The sequence below is a fragment of the Meleagris gallopavo genome, chromosome 7 (genome assembly GCF_905368555.1).
Source record: "Meleagris gallopavo chromosome 7, MGAL_WU_HG_1.1, whole genome shotgun sequence".
In the NCBI taxonomy this organism is placed as follows: domain Eukaryota; kingdom Metazoa; phylum Chordata; class Aves; order Galliformes; family Phasianidae; genus Meleagris; species Meleagris gallopavo.
The window spans coordinates 22,707,741-22,722,173 of record NC_139410.1 but is presented as its reverse complement, the minus strand read 5'-3'; the positions used below and the strand labels follow the sequence as shown (position 1 = coordinate 22,722,173).

General features: G+C 44.7%; 1 long non-coding RNA gene across 2 annotated transcripts in view; it reads right to left on the bottom strand.

Moving 5' to 3' along the window:
• Positions 1-13,483: 13,483 nt before the first annotated feature.
• LOC104911676 (uncharacterized) overlaps positions 13,484-14,433 on the bottom strand; it is an 83,111-nt gene continuing 82,161 nt past the window's right edge. For both annotated transcript variants that reach the window (XR_004160319.2, XR_014884407.1), the window contains exon 5: positions 13,484-13,741. This is a non-coding gene — a long non-coding RNA (uncharacterized LOC104911676). The remainder of the gene's footprint in view (positions 13,742-14,433) is intronic.

The window sequence follows — 14,433 nt, the reverse complement described above, 5'->3', positions numbered from 1 at the left end:
TTTTCTAGAAAAACAAATCACCCAAGCCCTGCCACTCCAGCCTCCCCCTCCCACCCCACAACCAGTTCAGCTCTCTTCTTTGCACCTTATAGTTCAAGCTAAAAGCAGTTTCAAGTGGAAAGTGTAGGGCTGTGTTTTCTTACATGTCCTGGATCCTCCTTTAACTGTGAAAATGTTCAAAGTGAAAACTTGACCTGGCAGCAGTTTCTGAATGACCTCGCTTTGGCTGTGAAATCCACTTGAGCTTTGCAGGAGCAGATTTTTACAGTCTTTTCTGGTAGAGGAACAAAAAGATTTTTTATTATTATTATTATTTTTCTTCAAGAGGAAACTTTATACAGACCGTGTGTTATGCTTTCTCCCAGCGCTCAAGGTCAAATAAGCACTTCTCTTCTCACTGTTCCCCACTCACTTTATATCACCCAAAAAATAAATTTCATCCCCCTTCTGTCGCTGCAGACGCTCCACAGCAGCAAGGAGAGATAGAAGTGTGAGCAGGAAGCCTGATGCTTCAGCCATTGCAGCCACACATGGTAAAGCCTCACTATAGGCAATGTGATCTTACAGCTCTAAGATGCTAATTATAATTGCTTAATAGAGGTGTGACAAATGCCGCATCCTATGATTTGTGGGATCCCTGTGCTATCCAGGGCTCCCAGGTCCAAATTCCCTATAGTTTAAGCCATGGCCCTGGGAATAAATGCCTGTGATGGGCTAACTTCAGGCCATAGTTCAGGGGTGTCCAAAACCACTACTGGTGCAAGTTTGGTATGAGTGCTCTCCAGCTTGGGAGTTAGTGCAGGATCAGAAGCTGTGGCTGAACATATGGGGCTCAGCTGGAGCTAACTCAATCTTCCTAAAGAACCTTGTGCCAGAATAGCCTCTACTCGAATGCTGCAGGCTATGTTTGCCAGGGCACTGCATGCAGCACCAGCCATGAGCTGGTAGAGAAATCACTTTTGTTGGCTGGAAAAAAGGCTTCATGGTGTTTGGCAATGATTGTTTGCATGCACAGCTGGTATTCCTCGCAGCTTGGCTAGACCCACAAGTGCACGCAGCTCTGCATGTGAGAATTTATGTGCTTAGACCCTCTTACAAGGTTGAACCTTAAGTGATAACCAATTTTGATTGATGTGCTAAAAAAGCAATAGATATGCAGTAAGGATTGATTCTAACCTGAAAAATACTTGTTTGACCCTTGGAAAGGACAGCTTGGTCTATAATACTAACTTTCCCTGTGGTCGCGGGCAACTCATCTCAACATCTTAGTCTCAAACAGTGGCGATAACAGACATTTCCTTTTAGTTGGCTAGCTCCCACCTGTGTTTTCTGGCTTTGGCCTGGGGAACGTCATATGCCATGGACTTTTCCCTGTCAGGACTGTGAAGGTTACTACTGTGGCATGGAAGAGGGAAGAGAATTCAGTTATGAGCCAAGCTGGGCTGCCTTCTGCCAATCAGACTGCAAAGCATGGTCCTTGATCTCTTACTTACAGGGATATATATGGCCTGCATTTCTAGGACTGTAAATGAGACATCACATCATCAGGGTCAAGAGAGTAACACACTGAGGAAAGGGAGACAGGCCAAGGACATATTACCGTATTATCTTATTATTCCTTTATACTCTTTTTCAATCAGTCTGTGTTCCCCATGCAGCTTTTTACACATGATTATGGGCTCTGTGGGGGCAGAGCCATCTTTAAGCTGCATTTATGCAGCCGCTGAAACTATGAGGTCATGTTCTTGATGAGGACTTCCACACACTAGCAATGCTAATGATGCCTGGGTGCTTGTGGGGAGGGCAAAGGAGAACTCCCCTGCTGAGATACTCCTTGACAGCAGTCGAAGGCCTGCTTGCTTGCCTCACTCATTCCAAAAATGTGGAGGTTTGGTCACGGCCATCTAAGGAATGCCTGCATGATGTTTTATAACCAGGCAATTCATTTCTCTGTCAAAGACGTTCCTGCAGTGAGAAGAGTTCACCCACAGCTCCACCTGCATGAGAATTACCCCTGCCACCGGGTTTTGTGTAACTACAGTGTGAGGTCCCAAGGAAGACTGTCAGAAGTCTGTGAGGCAATTTTTTATTAGGTGTTGGATGTCATAACTAAGGGTTACTTTCTCTCATAAAGGCTGATGGAAGAAAGAATCACGCTGTCAGTTCAGCCCTCCCACAAACTCCTGGCAGATTGCATTCACAAGGGGAATGGAGGTGGTGGGATGAGCTATGCTACGTTATGGGGCATGGCCAGGTGTGCTGCAGAGCTTGTGAAGCCTGCTCCTTGCTAAGAGCTTGACATGTGTTAGATGGCTGCTGTCATTGACCTCCTCAGCTGGGAGCTCATCATCATTGCTTCAAAATCTTCTTCTCCTCCTCCCTATTCCCTTGCTGTGGGAGGCCCTGCTCCATCACTGTGACACTAATGGCTTTGGGAGGACTCTCTTTCTTCTCCCCACACTTTGAAGTGAGCTATTCTGCAACATCTGCAGCATCCATGTTTGCCTTCTGGCTGATGTATACATCCTTCTACCCTCTATTCACCATTCTCTGTGCTGTAGGCTGCTTTAGCTAGTAGGGGTGAAGTGGTTTAGGGAGGGAGGAAAACAAAACAAGGAGAGAGGACTTGTAGTGGCCTGAAGAAACCATTCAGAGGCACCCAAAAGGCTTGCGTCTCTGTGTGCAACACCTTAGCCTATGCCTTATAGCTTGAGATTGAGAAGTGCTTGTGGGAAGGCATAGGCTGCTCTAAGCAGATGCGTTCCCATTCATCCACCTAGATGGAGCAGAGCAGAATGGTGCATGGATGTTACATAGCTTTGAGAAATGGGTGATGAAAACTGCTAATTGTGACTGGCCTGTAGACTCATCCCTGATGCTCAAGGACTTGTTAGATGTGATGAGGTAGGAGGAACATAGTCTCTCCTACTCTACATCCATTTTCTTGCTTGTTGGGTCAAATTTCTGTACATCCCACATAACCCTTATGCCCTCTACCAATAGTGTAAGAGCCTTTAAAAGCTATCAGCATGTTTGCACAGCTACATGCTGCCCCAGCAGCTCAAGCAATTCAGGGCATTCACAAAGGTCTTGTTGACCAGCCTTTCAGTTCTGCCTGGTAGCCTCATACAAAAACCTCAGAAATCAAAGAAAAGTCCAGGACAAGCTTCAGTGACCAGATAAAAAGGAACAATCCCCAATTAACACACAGTGCAGGGCCATCTGTGCTTATATATAATCCGCTGGATGTGGACTATGTGAGGAGAGGAGAAGCTGGTGTCAGCTTCTTGTGAAACCTACCGTGGTGGCCCGGCAGCAGGAAAGGTATGTGGGATGCTCAGAGCTGGATGAGGATGGCCAGTCCCACGTGGGCAAAGCAGGAGGGATGGTGATAATTAGGAAGTATATTGGTATGGTCATGGTTGTGGGATGGGATATTTACTCAGGTGAGTACTGGAGAGGCTGTCACACTGACCACTTCTCAAGGTGACCAGGGCAGGAGAGTGGGAAAGGCAAGCTCCCTGAACCCACTGAAACTATATCTGGGTCACATCTAGAAGGGAGCAGCTGGGGCAACTCCCATTGTGAGCATTACTGTACATCAGTGCTTCTCTTTCTTTTCCCTAGGAATCATCTATGGGAAAAAGTTGGCCAGAGAGGGCTTTGGCTTCTGTTTTGGACAGAGCTGCATGTTTCACCTACTTTATCTAAAACAGTCCACGTTGTGCATGGTTTCCTCTTATATCAACGTTTCCACATTGTTAATCACAGTTTTGGTTTAGATTTTCTTGTTGGTGTTGCTCAGACCTGAATTGTTTTTGTTTTTCCCAGAGGGAGAAATAAATGCACAGTATTATATTGACAAAGAGGTGAACTTTATGCTGTATCCAGATGTGCCTCATAGACAGCTGTACAGTGTGTTATGTTTCTGTCTTGCATTATCTCTCAGACTTTGACTCCAGTGGTGCAAAGCTGAGCTCCTCAACAAGCAGCACACTTCAAAGAGAGAAAGAGCGGTCATGGAAAATGATGGTTTCCTGCAACAAGCGCAGGGTGGTTGCATGAGAAAAGCCCAAGTTTTCATGCTTTTCTTTCCAGTAGTGCCTGGAGTTTAGGCCCATTGCAGCCACCTACATGCATACTCATCTTGTACACTGCACTGATCTTAGTGCTGGCTCCAAAAGCTTCCAGCAGCCCAAGCCTCACTCCTCCTGCCCAATGCTGTGCTCAGTCCATCTATGTCCAGCACCCCAGTGCCACAGAGTGCTTTATGGGACCACAGCAGAGTATGCCAAGCCATGGGAGGCTGGGCTCTCATGCTGAGTGCTCTCTTTGTGATTAAAGCCCATAAAGTGACCAAAGGTTGTCACCTCTCTTTAGCATGAGATACACAACCAGCCAGGAAAAGGTAGTAACTGTCAGTTTTGCCATTTTACTGGGCTGTCTGCAGTCTTCCAGCTGGCTGCTGCTCTTGCAGTCACATTCTCCAAGCTGAGCTGCATTAATTTTCTCGAGAGACCCAGCATCAGCTGCTTTATTGTATCCCAAACTTGTGTCAAGCAATTCATTTCGCTTTGCTGTAATTGCTAGTAGTTAAAAAAACAACAAAACAAAAACACAACAACAACAAAAACACTTCCATCCATCCATCAGGTCTTGATAGGAAAAGCAGGAACTCTCTCTGGTGCAGCTGTGACAGCTCCCTGGAGAAGGACCTGTGCTTGAGAGACCTGGAGTGTCCCTGGGTTTTGGTGGGCCCAGAGTCCAGATGCCAGCTGCACTGTATAGTAGCATAGAGAAAGTGTAGCTGGCAGTTCTGTACCAAAGATTTGTAAGGAAATGGGCTGCAGCTCCCACCTGAGACGATTTCAAACAGATTTCTAGCTTTACAGGGGCTAACTCTCCTGACTGTCAGTCCTTTTTTCATACTCTGCTCTTACATTTCTCTGTTGGGTTTCTGCACTCTGCTAAGGCTTGGTGGGCTCCCCAGACACGTGGAACCAAATGATTTAGCAGCATATGTGTGTGGTTCCTAGGTTTTCATAGTTTTTAAGTAAGTGATGAGATTTGTAAGCTATTATAAACAGATGGGCCCAGCCAAATCTCACTGCCTGGCTGAGCTATCAGCATCGCTAGGTGCGTAGGAAAGGCCATCCTTCCCACATGGGTGTACTTAACACAAGGGGAAAAAGGGAAGCACAGTAAAGCTTGGTACCATGTAAGTTCCAAGAGTGACAGCTAATTTGCATTTTAGCTAACATATTCAACAGCAAAATGCAATCAATTCCACACACGCTCCAGGATTCCTACAACATGATCTTGGACACATGGTTTTGATGGACAATGAGTTTTGCTGAAGCTCAATACAAATAGGGAAGAAATGTGATGAGCCTCCAAGGAGGTTTTGAATGCCATGAGTGTTTGTGTGAAGTTTGCTTTACGAAAGGCTTCCGCAAAAGGTATCCCCATCTGAACTCAGGATTTCTCTGCTGAAAGGTCCATCTGTGCCCCTCTTGAGAGGTCAAACAGGTCCATCGAGGACAATGCTGAGAGATGGCCAGGAGGGCTCTGGAAGAAAAGACTGAGCAGTCAGGGCAGGGATTGTGCTCACTGTACTCTAGTGGCCTCACTTAGAAAGCCACCTGTTACTGGACATTTTCCACTGGCACAGTACTACTGCTTTTTTTTTCTTTTTTTTCCTCCTGACGACAAAAAAACTATCTTAAAGTAGAGTCCTTTTTCTGACGTTATCTATCAAGCATGACTGCGGAAATCTCTGCGTTTCAGGTTCTACTTCATCTGATCTGAGAGTGCTACTGCTGGAGCAGTGCACCCCATGCCTCTGCTCACTGGTAGTCAGCAAGATACCAACCCCAGGCTCCACCACTCCTGCTCATAGCAGCTCCTTGGGCTGATCTTCCGGCACAAGATCCTCCAGCTGGAAGGAGCCCTATACCTTATTCCAAGGAACATCCCTTATTTTTCCTCCCGGGTTATTCAAGATTGTCTTGATTTTTCTTTCCTCTGGAGGAAATCCTCTAGAGCACTGTGCTGTACGGTTCAGCACTTCTCAGTGCCACTTCCCTGGGATGCATTACTGAGGTCCAAATGCCAAGCAGTGCTGCAGGAAGGCAGTGATATCAACAAGCAGCAGGACCAGCATCTCAGCAGAGCCATCTACACACCTTGAGAAAGCTAACAAACGCTGCTGCAAGCCTGCCCTCAGGCCACGGATTCAGGTCCAGGCTCTTCTTTCATGTCTCCCTCCCTTTCTTCCTCTTTTGCCAGATAATATGAAGCAAAACTAGGACTCGCATGCCTCATGCAGGGCCAGAGTGTCTCCTTCCAGCTGCCATTCCTGGGGTGGGTTTGTGTCAAGAGTGCCTGTCCTGGTGGGATGCAGAGGCACACCCTGCTGGAGAAATGATACAACCAACAGACTGCACCTGGGACCGGCACTCGTCACAGTTGGATGGGTTTTTGCTTTCAGAGCAGCCCGCTCTGGCCAGCTACACACGTCCTCCAGGCAATTTTAATGTTCCTGGAAAGTCCTCCCAAAAACAATCACATCATCCAGATCAGCTGAACATGTGGCCCACTGAACAGCTGCCAAAATCAAATCCATGCGCCTTTGAGAGGTGCTAGGGGAATTGCAGAGACCAAAAGGCGTCATGTTAAACTCGGAGAGTGAGACACACTGTCTTTGGACAAACTTCTCGATGAGTCTGCCCTTGGCAGAAGCCACCAGGCCTGCTTGGAGAGGAGCACAGCTCTGCTGCGTCCACAGCCTTGTGGTGCGGGCAGCAAATCTGCTGGCTTGGTTCTCCTTTTGCTTTTAGCTCCAGCCCAGTGCCCCCAGGATAGCTCACCCAGCAGAGGGGCTGGCTGTCAGGAGTCCCTCTCCTGCTGGGTTTGGTTACCAGAGATCTTCTCATCCTTATTCTGTTAATCGAGTGCTGAGAACAATGAGACCTTAATCACTTGTTTGAGTCCTAAAATAATGAATAACAGCAATCAGCATCATCAGCTGAGGCAACACAGCCATATTTGGTGGAAAATGCATCCTTTCCTTACAGGATAAATTGCTATGGGGCAGCCTGAATGTGAAACCTGTGCAGCTGCAACCTGTTGAAGGCCTCCATCCTCCTTCTGCTTTCTTCTGCCAGACACACTCTGCATTGCCCTTGATGCTCACAAGAGTTTTTATAATAACCAAGAATACCAGTGACCCCCAAGGACATTTTGGAGGATGCGTCATTTCCACCTTCCTACAACAAACAAAGCTAAACCCAGAACTTCACTTAGTTGCTTTACTGAACAGGCTTTTCCTCACTGACTCCTGGGAAATCTGCTTGTAAGTGGCTGTTGAAGTCTTAAAAGAAAAGGATAAAAAACATGTGAAGCCATGTCCTTGCAGAGAACTTATCTGATAACAGTCTGCTGGTTTGTCAGGCTTACAAGCCAAAGGAATGTTAGCAAAGGGGAAAAGGGACAAGATGTCAAATCCTTGTTCTGCCCGCCAACCTTCCTTTCCATTTAACATCTGCCAACACTGGGCTAAATGCAGAAAAAATACAGGCTACGTCTACCAGATGGCTGATGTATAATGGCACCATTGTAAAAATTGGCCAGAACAGCTCAGACAGCAGCTCTGCCACCCATCACAGCATGGGACAAGGGCTCAGATGGCTGTAATTCATATCCAGCCATAAAAAAGGGTCTCCCCTCCAAGACCAAGATCTCATCCTACCAGGTGCAAAGCTCTGCCGTCTCCTAATAGACATGGAAGTGGAGGGTTGCTTGGCATCTCTCAGGAATCAGCATTAGACTTTTCTGGTTTGTCACTATATGGCAGGGGTGTCAGGAAAGAGATGGCTCTGATTTTACTGGGGCAGGCTGTTGCAGGGAGAAGGTGCTGAGATAGCTCCTGTAGGACCCTCCTCAGGTCTCCCAGCTTCCTCACTTCTTTTTCTTCCATCTCTTTTGCTCATCTGTGCTTTTTTGAATTGTTGTCAAGTAGGAAGGTTTTCATATTGGTTTGAATTTATTTGTCAGTGATTCAGCACTGGGTTTAACCAGATACTCAATTGCCCCGGGGAGATATGGATGGAAGAAATGATTGTGTGTGTTGGCAGGGGGCAACATATTCCCCAGCCTCAGCTATTCACACACTTTCAGCTAGGAGAACCTGAAGAAAGCTTTCTCACTTGTGCAGAGCCGAAGCAGAACCTGGCGTTGTGCTTCAACATGCTGAGCCCTCTCCTTCCTCCCGGTGCGTGAGGAGTTCTCAGCACTCTCAGCCTTTGTAACTACAAAATGTGTCAGCTGATTGCTATCTTGTCTTGCATACCTGTCTAGTACAGAACATGTGTGGAGCATTATCTCTGCACATACTCTGTGGCTGGAGCGCTGGAGTGTGCTGACTGGAGGGCTGAATTTTAACTCTTTCACCACACACAGCTTACAGATGCTGTATGTTAGAGGTAGTAAGGAAGGGGGACTGAGGTTGGCACCCATGAGTTGGGCACTAAATGGGGATGGGGATACAGGGTCAGAATCAGCCAAAGGAAGATGGAGGATGTCACAGATGCGGAAAGGTTTCTGGAGGAGAATGGATGAGTACATGAGGAAGCAATTCACTGAGAGTTAGCAAATATGTAGAGACTAAATATGTTTAGTCAATCCTGGGGGAAATAGCATATGTATTTGTCCCATTCTTACTTTCCCCAGGCTGTGGGGCTAGATGGACTTGTGGTTAGACCCAGATCAGCTGCTCTCGTGTCCTTATACAATCTTCCAGCTCCCTGGCAGCTTCTGTAAGCTGAATATTGCCTGGGATGGGCGACAAACCCTAAATATGCCCTTCCTGGAACTGCCATGAGAGTTCATGAGGAATACCAAATACTTCCCTCCTGGTAGTCATTAACAAAATGAGGTGAGAAATGTTACTTGATGAGAAGCCAACATATTTACACATAGCTCTAGTCCACAAAGCAGTGTTGTTTAAACACAGTGGGAGAAGATTCCATGCTAACCATGAGAACTGGATGCCCTCCTTTGGTTTCCCCATGTTGTGCAGTGAAGCTCTTTACCTGCTGAAGGCTGTATGGAGATGGGTGACCAAATGAAACCTCAGTCTCGCTATCCTCTCCACATTTTGCACCCACCAGACTAGAGGTGTCTGATGTCCCATCACCTGCGTCTGTTCCAAAGCTTCCTTCTGCATGGTATGCATGAAACAGGACAGAGGTTAAGAAGTTTACTAAGGCTCATTTATTGAATCTGGCACTACCACACACAGGAACTGCACGGATTGCTAGAAGTACAGGGAGAACAGCCAGGGAACACAGCAGCGGTTTAGGAGCAGGGCTGGAAAGTGGGACCTGCCCCAAGCACGGATCAGGAGCCACTCATCTTCAGATAGTTGGTGAAGGGCAGCCAGAGGATGTCTGTCTGTGGTACCCTTAGCAATACCCTGGGTTTTAGCTGGGCTGTTAGTGCTAAAATGGCTTCTTCTGTGTACTTTCAGGCATTTGTGAGCATCTTCCTCCTGTTCTGTAAATCCAGTTTAGATTAAACTTTGAAGTCACTCAGACATGGAGAAGCCAAAGTCCCTTTCTAGTGCACCCTGAGAGAGCGGGCTGGTGCTTCTGCTCCCACAGAGGATTTTTGTTGTCTCCTTACTCCAGAGGAAACCCACAAGGATGAATCTTACACAACACATTTGGCAAATGAGGCTGTGGTGAGATTGTGGCTTTAGTGAACAGATGTGGTGACACAGGGTAGGAAAGTCCCCAGAACTCCCACCAAGAGGAAAAGGGATGGAGTTTACCAGCGACCAAGCTGAAGCAGCAGGATGAAATGGTGAGAAAGGAGCTGGTCCCAGGTTAGTCACCTATGGCTGCTGAGCTTAGGAAGAACTGAGTTTGCAGTCAGTATTTTTTTTCCTTTCTTTTTTAGGTCTTCAGGTTCCCTGGGTCAAAGGCAGAAGCAGAGGAATATCACTGCAGGGTGTATATCAAAAGAAAGAGAAACAATCATTTGGTCTCATCAAAGGGGGAAGTGCAAGAATGTGAATGCAGGAAGCAAAGTTGGTAACACCTCTTGGCAGCGAGGTGTTGTTCTGAAAAAGAATGCTTTCTGAAGGATGTGGAGTTGCTGTGCATCTCATGGCAAGCAACCCCTGACAAAGCAGAAGTAAGGGAGGCCGCAGTGGGCCCTTCTCTCTCTTTTATTCTCACACAAACATATGTAGTTCTTTTTCTTGGAAATGTGGGAAAAGATTACAAATACAGAGCCTTTTTAAATGAATGAATTCGTCTAGGGAGTGCTATGGCTAATGTTACACAGGAATCCATTCTGAACGTGGGATTAAACTCATGTAATTTTAAAGCTGTCTAGTATTTAGGTATTTTCAAGCTGTATAAATATCTGTTTAGACACTGGAGAAAGAGGTGTGTCCCTAAGGAATATTTATCCTAGCCTGTTCCAGAGGTGGAGGGTATTCCAGATTGGCAATGCTTTCTTTTCTTCTTTAACTGAAGCTGCTTGATATAGGAACCTAACTTATAATTGGCTGAAACTGTTGAGATGAGCCTCAGTGTAGATCTGATTTATTACATAAACATTCTCCTGCATCACATTTAGGAAGATAGAAAAGTTGTTTTCCCAGTGCAAGTAACAATAAGAAGTATTTGACAAGACTGCAGAGGACCCCAAGGCCTTTGTGCTGTATTGTGAACAAAAGAATTACCAACACAGACCATTTTCTTCTTCCCCTTTCAACTAACAGAAGAAGAAACAGATTTCCAGGAATTACGCTTTTTTAAGGCACATGTTTCAGCAATATTTTGGGGATGATGCAGCCTTTTATTAAAAAAAAAAAAAAAAAAAAAAAAAAGCAACCCAAAAAGCCAACAAGATTTTAAAGGTGGCTTGCATACATAAAGTTCTCACCAAAACTAACTTTTTTGTATAATTTCTTATGCATTAGGCACTTCTGGATACATTCCCTCTATAGAAATATTCCTTGTATTAATAATGAGAATCACCATGGGGTCTGAGGCCTATTAATTTTTTTAATGTACCATAGATAGATAGAAACTTATTCATGGGTCTTAAAATTCTGTTCAGGAAAGGGCAGAGACAGACACTCCCAGGTTGCACATGGTGGTTCCAATGTCACAGACATTCAGTGAAGGAAGAATAAGCTCTGTTATGAAGACATTAAGGCTTCAAGAATGCAGGTGGGATGAGTCAGTTGCCACTTTGGGGCTGGAAATCACAACTGCTGCTTTGCTGTCCATGGAGCACTGTTGCAGTGAGTGGGACAGTTCTGTCCAATGGCTATTCTTCAGATTTGGGTATTGAATCAGCAGCATACTGATGCAGGTGCCAAGATTGAATCTAATGAGTAATCTAAGGAGTTCCTTTGAAGATATCACTGGAACAACTCACTTATTACAAACTGGGCATGTTCTTCAGAAAGTGGTTGAAATCCCTCATTTGGGAAGTATGATGAGGTCATCAGATACTAGCATATTTCAAACACAGTTTGAAAAAAAAGCATTTATATTTACCTCTTGTATTTTAGCTGTTAATGATCTACATCAGAGTGCTCCTTTCTACGTGTTTTCTATGTAGACACCCACGTTTCTTCTCTGGACATTTTTTGTTTATATTATGTATTTCTGGAGGGCTGATGATTCAAACTGTTTGAGGTCAGTGACACTGTGTACACAGTGCATTTTAGCACTTTCAGTCATTTTTTTCTAGCCTTTTCCTAATAGAATGATGTAGTCTCTGTTGGCCACCAAGTCCTTGAGGCTACAAAGTAATTTGGCACAAGTCTCAGGGAATAACTCTGAATTTCCCTTTAGAGGTGTTCTTTTCTCAGCACACTTCATTTCTGTCTCACTGAGAAGCATGTTTGTTTTCACTGAGATCTGCAAAACGTTTTAGAGTTCCCTCAGGGAGTTAAATACATAATACACAGAAAAATACAAGTATAGCTGGGACAGAAGGTGGCATGCAACAACACCATTCAAATATTCTTGGTGTGCAAGGAACGATGCTCTGTCAATCTCAGACTACAAAAGGGGCTCAGAAACAAGAATACAATTTCTCTGCAGTAATTCAGCCAGAAAACCAAGAGTAATGGGCTTTTCCCTTCCAAATACAAGCTGGAATCCTCCACCATTGTAGGCTGATGTGGTCTTTGCCGAAGCCGTTTGTCTTCAAGGTGCCATTAGACAGTGTAAAGGTGTTTGGTTCCTAGCACTTAATGAAAAAATAAAGATTAAGGGTTATTTTATCATGTTCCCTGCTCCCTAAAGTACGTATAGTTGTTTGACGGTCTCCATTTCTGGTTAGCCAAAGGAATTAAAGAAGATCGATTATTCCAGTGGATATTAGAACACTTTTAGGCCCCACACATGGAAGAATTGCCCTGTGATTTTCTTTTTATGCAGAGGAAGATGCTCTAAGCTCACAGCTGGAATCACACTGGCAAAAGGAGGCTCCTAATTATCTCTCACTTGAAGACAGTCAAGCTTCAAATAAGTCCATTGCTCTGTGCAGGGCTGAGCAAAGCTCTGGAGCTATGAAGTAGCCTTTTTCCACCGCTTAATCTGTGCTCTGACTCAGGCATATTAAGTGATGGTGCCTCTGAGGAACTGTGATGAGGTATCATCAGGGCCAAAAGATACTGACGCAGAATGTTCTGAATGCAATCAATATGAATGACTTAAGACAAAAAGCATCATTCACACCCACACACATCCAATTGGCAAAGCCTGCCAATACCCACAGAACAACCCATATAGTTGAATTGTTTCTAAACCACTGAAAATATGCAAGGAAGAAAAGAATCTCATTTTTTCTTCTAGCATAAAAACACATGAATTTTTAGAGGCACTATTAGTATCCTGAACATATGGCAACTACTTGCGTTGCCTGGGGAAGATTTTGGCTTTCCAATAAAAAAACTGTTAAACCAGTAATAGGGGACTGGGTGTATCAAGTGTTTATGAGTCTCCCATCTGTAGGCCAGACAGGAACATCTCATACTGACTGTTTTGCAGTATAGTCAACCCATCTGCAGAACTGTCTAGTTGACCCCAGGTATGTGATGGACTTGGCAAGAAGCAAGAAACAAACAGTTGGGGGAAGGGAGAGAGTTGAAGAAAGAAAGATGGGTAGAAAAAGAAAAATATAAGGTGAAGAATGTAAATAAGCCTATTCAAATATCACAGAACTGACATCATTACATTTCTTCACTCAAGTCCTTCACTCTCAAACTAATAAACTAATTAGAGAAGTGCATTTTACAACTCCCTCAGTTTCTCAGTTGGTCTGATCAAGCTGGGAGGAAGACTCCAAACACATGTTTGCAGGGGAAAGTGTTAGTGAATGGTGTGTTGTTCATTGGAAAGACCCAGGTTTTACTGGTGAAGTGGGTTGAGAGGAAATGCACTGCGAAGTCAGTCTTGTTTTTGTTTTATTTATTTCCGTTCTATTTGGCTCTGGGCAGCATTAAACTTCTCACCCTTTGCAGTGCTGTCAGCCTGAACCATACAGACATCTGGTGTGCAAATAAATTGTAGTCCGGGCAAATTGTATCTTGTAGTTAAGTATGTCCATCTCTCCATCTTGCTTTCTTACTTTCTTGTTTGCTTCTTCTCTGCTGTCTCCAGCACCTGTCTTTGTAATAAATTACTGGTCCAGTCGCCTTCGATTCATCCTAGAGAGCAAGGACTGGAAGGTTACAGTGTGATGACACCCCCATTTCTAACAGCTAGACTCATAAAGCACGCTTTCATTAAAGCATTTCACTTTTTATGATGCAAACCAATCCATCACAGCCAGCCATGGGTCTTAAGTACATTTTCATTTCTACTAAAAAGGCGCTGACCGTGACGGTATATGGTCAACATATTCTCAAAATGCTTCATGATCTTTAAGTGGCAGGGATGTTTACAACAGCTCATGAAATCACTGACAGCTGTAAATACCACACAAGGCTTCACACTCTTCTGATTACTGAAACAATGATTTTGTGTCTGAAAGACATTTAGTTCCAAAAGGTTTTAATTAGCCTGGACAGAATGAGCTTGAAGTTATACAGTAGGGGGACAGTTCTAAGTGCCCTTTCAGATTTCACATTCTTTCACACTTTATTCGTGTGACACAAGCTCTACCGAAAAGATCAGTGTTGTGGGTGACCAAAGGTTTCCATTAATTTACCTGTAGGTCCATTGCCAACACCTACAAACACCTGTTAATGGCCATTTCTGGGGGAAAAAAGAATCACTTGTAACCATTCTCTCATCTGGTCTTACCCATCTTATTCCTTAAAGACGTTTTCCAAAGCTCATGTTTTCCATAGAATAGATTTTCTGTCTTTGAACCAGAGGAGGAGGAGAAATGTATCAC